Below are 10,393 nucleotides of genomic sequence, written 5' to 3'. Positions count from 1 at the left end.
GAACCCACGCTTGGGGAAACGCCATAATTGCAGATGCTGTGGGGCCTGAACGAAATCAGTGACCAAAGGGAACAGAAAAGATCAGCCCGTGACCTGGGGAAAGGAGCTGGCAGAGGCCATCCCAGGTGGTGAATCCTTTTTGAGGAATGGGGAAGGTGAAGGGGAGTGAGTTGAGTTTTGGAAACATGGAATTTCAGGAACAGACTGGGCAGCCAAACCCAGGAACCTCCCACCAGCTCCCTAGAGCTTGCCCTCCATTCTTCATTCTTGTGTCATCGTGACAAGGTGACATGGCCTCGGATCTTGTGTCCTTGTCCAGTAGGTGATTGAGGACTCAGCAGTCCCTGATTTTAAAACCCAGTTTCTAAAGGTTCACCTAAATTTCACTATCTGACACAGCAACTCTTTATTTTTCCAAATTCTCTTCCAAGCTTTGTTCTTTCCTATTCTAAACATAGTTATGTCATTTTTCATACAACATAACTCAATTTCATGAGCATTGGAAAGTTCTCACTTAAATGTTTAAGGCACATCAGTTCTATTCTAACAGATGCATTAGCACACGTGATTCTCAAGTATAACAGTATGGAAATTCCACATACATAGAAAGGATTTGCAGTCATTTTTTTTCCCAGCAAATTTTAAAGCCATTTATATTTACTTAGATTCTAAAAAGGAAGAAGTAAAAATAAAAATCATGAGTTCCAAGCGTGCCAGCAGTGAGTACTTTTGTGTACATTTTTCATCTTGTTCTCTCAGCACCAGGCCCAATTGCAAACAAGAGACTGCGGTTCCATGTTCTCCAATCCCCAACGATGTTAGCTTAGTATTTGAGTGCCTTCCGTAGGCCAAGCACTGTTGGGCACTGGGAACAACATACAAACAAGACCAACAATGCCCCTCTTCTGGAAACAGGCATGCGACTTGGCTCATGGTGCTGTCAGTACTGAGTGCCTTCTGTGGGCCAGGTACTGCGCCAATCTTCTCATTGGCGAATCATTGCAAGGGACTCTCCTGCTGCCCCTTAGGAGAAAAAGTTTTCTAAATGCAGTGCTTGCTCTAGACTGCACTTTGCCTTTGACAGCAAAATGAGCCATAAGGTGGCAGTACCGTTTGAGGCTAAAGTTGAGTAAAGCCTGCCCCAGGCCAGCCACCCACAGTCCAGTGGAAGAAAGACCTTAGGAAGCTGAGAGGAAAGGCCTCAGTTTGATTCATTCACCTACCTGCATCTACTATGAACTAGGTGCATTTGTGTACATTGTTAAAAGCGGACAACAAGGTTAGAGAGGTCAAGTGTTTTGTCCAATGTAGCACAGCCAGTGGCAAAGCTAGAATTGATTAATCTCTAGATTTCTCTGGTTCTCCCTTGTAAAAATTTCATTTTTGATAGGAAGCCATTTACTTTGAGTCACAAAAACTAGGATTTGAATTCAGGTTGAACTCAAGCACAGTTTCTACAAGACTGAATCTGCTTTCCTTAAGCAAAAATGTGGGTGTGGCTGCAGGATAATGCCACTAACCCACTGCTGTGAATAAATTTTAATTGCCCCATCATTTGATAACAACTCAAAGGCCTGCTTGGCACTGCCTATTTGTCGAAGCCCAGGTCATTATTCCACATCCTAGGTGCTAAGGAGTGAAGAGGCGGAAGAGGGCCCATTTTAGCTTCTACAGTGGGAAGCAGTGCATTAGGGCCCACAAAAATACACTCAATAGGGAATTTCCCAAAAAAGAAGCAGCCAAAGAAATATAACAGTCTACTACAATTCACCTCTTCGGATGCCAGCATTATACCAAAACCAAAGACCTTATATAAAAGGGAAACTACAGACCAATGTTCATGAACATAGATACAAAATCCTCAACAAAGTATTTGCAAATAAAACCAATGATGTATAAAAGGAATTACATACACCATGACCAGTTGCAGTTTATTCCAGGTATGCAAGACTAGTTCAACATTCAAAAACCAATGCAATGTAATCCATCACATGAACAAGGTAAAGAAGAAAAATGACATGAACATACCAATAGATGCAGAAAAAGCATTTAAGAAAATCCAACACTCATTTCATGATAAAACTCTCAGCAAACTCGGAATACTTTTCCTCAACATGATAAATCTACAAAGCCCTATAGCTAACATCAAACATAACAGTGAGAAAATAGATGCTTTCCCCTAAGATCAGTAACAAGGCCTCTCACTACTATTCAACACTGTACTGGAAATGCTAGCTAATGCAGTAAGATAAGAAAGGGAAATAAAAGGTATACAGATTGGGAAGAAATAAAACTGTATTTGTAAATGACATGGTCAACTCTAGAAAATCCCAAAGAATTGACAGAAAAACTGAAGCTATAGCAATTATAGCAAGTTTTCAGGATATAGGATTAATACACAAAAGTCAATTGGTTTCCTATGTACAGCAATGAACAATTAGAATTTGAAATGAAAAATACCATTTAGATTAGCACCCCCCCCCCAATGAAATACTTAAGTATAAATCTAATAAAATAGGTACAAGGTCTCTGATGAAAGAAATCAACGATCTAAATAAATGGAGAGATTCCATGTTCATGGATAGGAAGACTCAATCTTGTTAAAATGTCAGTTCTTTCCAACTTGAGCCATAGATTCAATGCAGTCCCAATCAAAATCCCAGCAAGTTATTTTGTGGCTATCAACAAACTGATTTTAAAGTTTACATGGCAAGGCAAAAAATAAAAATAAAAATATCCAGAATAGCCAACACAATGTTGAAGTAGAACAAAGTCAGAGGACTGCTACTACCCAACTTCAAGACTTACGATAAGCTTCAGTAATCAAGTCAGAGTTTTATTGGCTAGAGAATAGACAGCTAGATCAATGGAATAGGATAGAGCCCAGAAATAGACCCACACAAATATAGTCAACTGATCTTTGGCAAAGGAGCAAAGGCAATTCAATACAGAAAGGATAATCTTTTCAACAAATGGTGCCAGAGCAACTGAACATCTATGTGGAGGAAAATGAATCTAAACATAAATCTTATATCTTTCACAAAAATTAACTCAAAATGGTCATAGACCTGGGCTGACCTGGTGGCTCAGGCGGTTGGAGCTCCATGCTCCTAACTCCGAAGGCTGCCGGTTTGATTCCCACATGGGCCGGTGCGCTCTCAACCACAAGGTTGCCAGTTCAACTCCTTGAGTCCCGCAAGGGATGGTGGGCTCCGCCCCCTGCAACTAAGATTGAACATGGCACCTGGAACTGAGCTGCTGCTGAGCTCCCGGATGGCTCAGTTGGTTGGAGCGCGTCCTCTCAACCACAAGGTTGCCAGTTCGACTCCCGCAAGGGATGGTGGGGTGCGCCCCCTGCAACTAACAACGGCAACTGGACCTGGAGCTGAGCTGCGCCCTCCACAACTAAGATCGAAGGGACAACAACTTGAAGCTGAACGGAACCCTCCACAGCTAAGATTGAACGGACAACTTGACTTGGATAAAAGTCCTGGAAGTACACACGGTTCCCCAATAAAAAGTCCTGTTCCCCTTTCCCAATAAAAAATCTAGGGCCAGCCCGGTGGCTCAGGCGGTTAGAGCTCCATGCTCCTAACTCCGAAGGCTGCCGGTTCAATTCCCACATGGGCCAGTGGGCTCTCAACCACAAGGTTGCCAGTTCAACTCCTCGACTCCCGCAAGGGATGGTGGGCTGCACCCCCTGCAACTAGCAACGGCAACTGGACCTGGAGCTGAGCTGCGCCTTCCACAACTAAGATTGAAAGGACAACAACTTGACTTGGAAAAAAGTCCTGGAAGTACACACTGTTGCCCAGTAAAGTCCTGTTCCCCTTCCCCAATAAAAATCTTAAAAAAAAAAAAAAAATGATCATAGACCTAAATGTACAACACAAAACTACTACAAAGATAACTGAGGAGAAAATCTAGGTGACCTTGGGTTTAGCAATGACTTTTTAGATATAATATCAGTAGCACAATCCATGAAAGAAAAACTGATAAGCTGGACTTTTATTAAAATTACAAACTTCTGCCCAGTGAAAGGCACTGTTAAAAGAGTGAAAAAACAAGTGACAGACTGGGAGAAAATATTTGCAAAACACATGTCCAACTGGACTTATATCCAAAACATACAAAAAACTCTTAAAACTCAACAATAAGGAAGCAACCCAATTTAAACATAAGCAAAAGATAAGAACAGAGACCTCAGCAAGATGATATACAGATGACAAATAAGCATAGGAAAAAATGCTCCACATCATAGAGAATTGTGAGTTTAACACCAACAACAAAACGATGCCACTGCATGCCTATTAGAAAGGCCAAAATCCAAAACACTGACAACACCAAAAGCTGAAGAGGATGTAGAGCAACAGGAACGCGCATTCATTACTGGTGGGAATGCAAATGGTACAGACACTTTGGAAGGCCGTTTGGCTGTTTCTTCCAAAGCTAAACACATGCTTATCATCCAGCAATCGTGCTCGTTGGTGTTTACCTGAATGAGTTATGTTCACACAAAAACCTGTACCCAGATGCTTACAGCGGGTTTATTCATCATTGTCAAAATTTGAAAGCAACCAAGATGTCCTTCAATAGGTGAAGGGATAAATTGTGGTACAACCACACCACGAGCTATCAAGCCACTAGAAGGTGTGAAGGAGCCTTAAAGACACGTTGCTATGTGAAAGGAGCCAATCTAAGAAGGCTACATCCTGTGAGATCCCAACTACATGATATTCTGGAAAGGCAAAACTATGGAGACAATAAAACCATCAGGGGTTCAGGGGGAGGGAGGGAGGGACTAGGTCAGGCACAGGGGATTTTTAGGGCAACAAAACTATTCTATATGATACGTGACATTACATGCATTTGTCAAAACCCAAGAATGTACAACAGAGTGAACCGTAACATAAACTATGGACTTCAGGTAATAATACTGAGTCAGTGTCAGTTCATCAAGTGTAACAAATGTAGCACATCAATGCAAGATGTTAATAATAGAGGTGGAGGAGGTGAGGGGGTACTCTACTTTCCACTCCATTTTTCTGTAAACCTATAAAGTCTTTTTTTTTTTTTTTAAGTGCAGGGAGTCAACCTAATGTCTCCACAGTATCTACAAAATCCCTCAGGTACTGTCCACTCTTCTAGTCTGTTTAGTAATCCCACCTTGCTATTCTGCAATCTATATACAAAACTACAGCCTGCGGCCAGGTCCACTCTGCTGCCTATTTTCATATGGCCATTGAGCTAAGAATAGTTTTTACATTTTTAAATGGTTGAAAAAACTCAAAAGAATATTTTATAATACATGAAAGTTATTCAAAATTCAAATGTCAGTGCTGACTCTTGGCACACAGCCATGTTTATTTGTTTATGAATTGTCTAAGGCAGTAGAATCAAGTCACTGCCACAAAAACTGAATAGCTCTCAAATTCTAAAGTACTTACTATGTGGCTCTTTTGGGGCAGGCTGTGGGAGGGCACGGTTTTTATAGTTTTGTATAGTTCTTTACAGAAAAAGTTTGCAGACTCCAGTACTAAATGATAAAATTATAGCCTATATACAATAGTGAGGAAAAGGGAAAGAAAAGAAAAAATTTTTAAATATATAAATGGATGCATGACATATCCAAAAAGGAAATACAGGTAGAAGCTACGGTCCTTTTTTTATTATAACCAGTCAGAAGGCCTGGCCCCTCCTCCGTGGGTGAATTTTAATGACATAGAGAAACAATACCTCAGTGAAGCAGATTTTTGACAAGATGGTTCTGCAGGCCACCTGTTGTCAAGTGACAGAACAATCATGTGCCTAATGCATTGGGACTTCCTTTTACTCTCTGTGGAAGCGGGATGACCTGTGGGGACAGTGGGCAAGAAGGCAGGCGATTGGAGGGGCCGGGCAGCAGGCAGGACGGTCAGGCCTCCGACGGCTGCTGCCAACTGGCTGGTACAGGAAGGATCTAGTTCCCTCAGCTTCCGTGAAAGGGGCACAACACTGCCGCCCCCAAGACACTCTACAACAGGGGCGCCCCCCAAAGTAGAAGTGGGAGCCTGGGAGGAGGGCAGTTATACATTGACAAATGTCTGTTACACATGTGCGAAATCTGGTGTCACGTCCTGAGGACTCACCAGAGGTGAACCAGACATGGAACTTGTCTTCAAGAAACTTCAGCTACTTACAGAGAGCTTTGTTCTTAATGCTAAAATCCAAATAAACTTAAAGGAATCCACGCTTGGTGCAGGAACCCCAACTATACAAGGCAAACCCCCAGGATGTAAAAGGCAGTATGCTTCATTTCAGCACCAACATGCCAGGGAGGCAAACAGGAGCAAATCCAGCGCGTGCAGCGCTCGGTGTAGATGACCCAGGAGTGCGCAGACCAAGCTGGGCGCATGCACAGGAATGACCTCAGCAGCCTTACTTGTCAGGGGCCCAAACTAGAAACAACACGAAAGTCTTTTCAGTGGGAGCGGCGGTAAGTTGTGGCACATTTCTATAACAGCACTACATAGATGAAAATGCACAAACTACCGCCACGTGAAGCCACATGGGTGAATCTGACAAGCATAAAGAAGTCAGACATAAAGGACCACACACTTTAATTCCACAAACGTAAGTTTTTAAAACAGGCCAGACTGAAATATCTCTGTTTTCAAAAACTACAGTATTAGAGGTCAGAAGAACATGTTTTGTTGGATGGAGGGAGGAGGTGGTCACTGGAAAGGGCTATGGGGGGTCCTTCTGGGGCCCTGGCCATGTCCTGTTTCTGGTCCAGTGAGGATTAGATGGGCGTTTGCTGCATGAAAGTGCTGAACTGGACAGTCAAGTTTTATGCACTTTCCTGGAGGTGTATTATATTCACAATGAAAGTGTTTTACTGAAAGGCAAGAAGAGACTAAATCAGATCCCATTGGAATCAAATTCTTTTTTTCATAAGATAGAATACTGAAGTCACACTTTCCAGGAACCCCTGGTGCTTCCGAGCGTCTATTAAGAACCTCAGCATATTCCTAAAGTAACGCAAATTCCAACCACCGTAAGGTACTGCGTTATGCCTGGTATCTACTATGGAACCCCGCGTAGCCCAACTGGTTCTGAACAGGTGGCATAAATCACCTGGAATGAGAGGGAAATCTGGAGAGAGAAAGCAGTGCTCCCACCCTGGGGCATTCACCCTGAGGTGCCAACTCAAAGAAAAGGCCAAGTACAAAGGTCTTTAAGCTGCTGCTATTTATGACAGGAAGAACAGCGAAGCCATCTAAGCCCAACGATAGGACAGGACGTTCCCCAGACCCGGTCTGCTAAGTCCCCTTGGGCCATTCTGCACCCGAGGCTGATGCACAATCCCCGCCCCCATTCCTGCATTTATTTCTATGAGAAACCGTACAGAGGTTTGGATATTAAATATCATTTAGTGAATCATCTGTATTGGGAAGATTCAGATTACTTGAAAAGAAATGGAAACTTCACGACCACACACATCAGTGAAGTAGACTGTAGACTCTCTCAACGATCTTCGAGTCACCTTAATGTTTTCCCTCAAGCATCTCTTGGCAAGAGATTTGAAAAGTCTCTTGGAGCATCATCAGCGGTTCTTCCAAACAAAAATCCGTGCTGGACCCAATAACGTCACTGACGCAGCGAAAGCTCCCAGGCCGGGCTATCTCAGCTCAATGACTGGAGGCACTGGTGTCCTATAAAGATACTCTGCCAGGACCTGCGACTGTCTGAGGACATTTTCTCCTCGTCCTTTTGGCTCTCTCTCCTTACCGGAATATGATGAGGGACATAAGTTTCCTGGAAAATGTCAGTAGGAGACCACGTGAATGACCTAACACTAGCTCTGTACTGACTACACGTAAGGAGGGGGTTCACACCTGCCCTCACAGCAGCCTGGTAAGGTCGGGGTGTTGTCCATATTTTACAGATGAGGAAATGAGAGATTCTAGGAAGGGTGCGACTCTCACTAGCTTCTTGCTGTGTGACCTTAGACAAGTAACTTAAACTCTCTGGACCATAGTTTCCTCATCTGTAAAATGGGGATAATAATTTATACCCCTATCTCCCAACTCTGCGGAGAAGGCTTTGGAGTCAGAGAGACCTGGCCTGGAGTAATTTCACCTCTGAACCTGAAAACAGGAAATAGCTCAGTACCTGCTTCACCACCAGGAGATGAGGTCAGTGGCCTCCTGCGGGGCCTGGCTTAGAGTAAGCGCTCAGTGAGTGGTTCTCTTGGCCGGAAGTGTCTTCTTTCCTGCCCTCGTCTAAGCTCACCTGACACCACCTCCTCCACTGGGGCTGCCTCCTCTCTACCCCCTCTCTGCTTGGAGCCTTGACCCTGGGGAGGGAGGCACCCCACTGGGGACGCCCAGTGCTGCCTGCCATGTCCTGTCTCCCTGACTGTAAATGAGCAGCAAAGCTGCACGTATGCCGATGCCCCTGGGTCTGCTGCTCTCGGCTTCCCCCAGCATTTGAAGTGAAGGAAGCAGGAGACAGAACTTTTAAGTGAGGGAGCTCCCTGGGCCTCTGTCCCCTTCACAATGGTGAAATAGTCATTATGGTAGGATAGGTAGGTCGATAGAAATGAGCAGGAGAAGGAGAGACCTAGCTCTGGTTAGAAAGCCCCCTGCTGCAGCTCCTGCCGTGTTTCCCTGAAAATAAGACCTAGGCAGACCATCAGCTCTAATGCATCATTTGGAGCAAAAATAAATGTTTATTTTACTATAAGACTGTATATAATATAATATAATATAATATAATATAATATAATATAATATAATATAATACCAGGTCTTATATTAATTTTTTGCTCCAAAAGATGCATTAGAGCTGATTGTCCGGCGAGGTCTTACTTTCGGGGAAACACAGTACTTGGGTCAAGATCCCCTGCAGCTGCCCTCCCCTAGGGCACCAACGCCTCACTAGCCCAGCAGGATTCCAGGCTCACACCTGCCCCTGAATCACAGGGATGTATTATTAGAAGCTAGAGAGAGAGAGAAACCATCCTGTTTATCAGAATATACACCCTGCTTCTCAGGACCATTGTAATGAGCTCAGACAACCTTGGGAGGGAGAAGGGAGCAGGAGGCAGGCCAGCTGGGAGAATGAGAGGTACTGGGGGCGGGGGGACGGAGGGGGAGACAATTCTACCCATAGAAATAAAAACACAAAGTAAGGAGAGGCTGCTTCCCTCTCTTGGGTCAGCCTGCTCATATCTCAGAGTGCACTTGCTTTTACTAATAAACTTCCTGCGTTGTGTGCTGCACAAACTCTGTCTCCTGATGGCATTCTTTCTTCAAGAAGACAGAGAGTGTCATTGCTGGTAACATCTTTCTGGTGCTGTGACTCGGGCTCACTGGAGTCAAGGTACTGTTTCTTGCTTACTTATTTCCCTACGTCCTTTCTGTGGCCGAGCCACCCTCTGCCACACAAGCCGATGGGCACGAGATGGACTTTTCAAAGCCTTTAGGGCTTCCACTACCTTCTAGAAGTCTCCTGTGAGAGGATGACCCTGTCACGGTCTGAGACAATAGGCTTACGTCCCACTGGGGTCAACACAAAGATCCACCCACTGTACAGGACCAAGGTTCACAAGCACCCACTACTCCTCCCCGTGGCAATTCCTGAAGTGTAGCCACCAGGTGGCTCAGCTCTCTCTCTCTCTCTCTCTCTCTCTCTCTCTCTCTCTCTCTCTCTCTCTCTCTCAAATCCTGCAAAGTAATTGGGGTGGAGGGACAGCCTGTAACCTGGAGATTCACCCCCCGTCTATGCTGTTCATGGGGAGAGGCTCTATTTTCTCACTCGTTGTCAGTTGTGCTGCAATACCCCAGCCCCCTTCTGGGCAGGGATGTTCTCCAGAAAATGGGAGCACATCTGGTTGTTGAAAATCTTCTCCCTCATATGCTGGTCGTACTCTCTGACAAAGAGACCTCTGTCTCGGAGAAACGCGAATAGTTACACTCAGGGAACCCAGGGTTTGGGCAACAGAAATCCCAGGACGAGCCAAATATGCTCCTGCAGTTAAGAGTCAACTTAAAGACCCCTCCCACTATCTCCACCAGTGACAACAGCCATCGAAACCTGAAGCCACGTTTCTCAAGTACGGTCTGTTAAAACCATGCTTGTCTCCCCGCCGCATCCCGATCCTTCCTGTAAAGAAAGGTTCCAGGGAATATAGATTAGTCCAAGATCTAAGGCTCATTAATACGGCCGTAGTACCTTTCTTCCCTGCAGTTCCAAACCCATACACGATTCTTGGGGAGATACCCCCAGAGACAGAATGGTTCTCAGTCCCAGATTTCCAAGAAGCCTTCTTTTGTATACCTCAGTCCTTCCTCTCAATTTCTATTTGCTTTTGAACGGGACAGGGTGGGGGTGAGGGGGTGGGTACTGT

This window comes from Rhinolophus sinicus, chromosome 14 (assembly GCF_057876585.1).
Source record: "Rhinolophus sinicus isolate RSI-liver-muscle chromosome 14, RSI-T2T, whole genome shotgun sequence".
In the NCBI taxonomy this organism is placed as follows: Eukaryota; Metazoa; Chordata; class Mammalia; order Chiroptera; family Rhinolophidae; genus Rhinolophus; species Rhinolophus sinicus.
Note: the sequence above shows the minus strand (reverse complement) of the source record.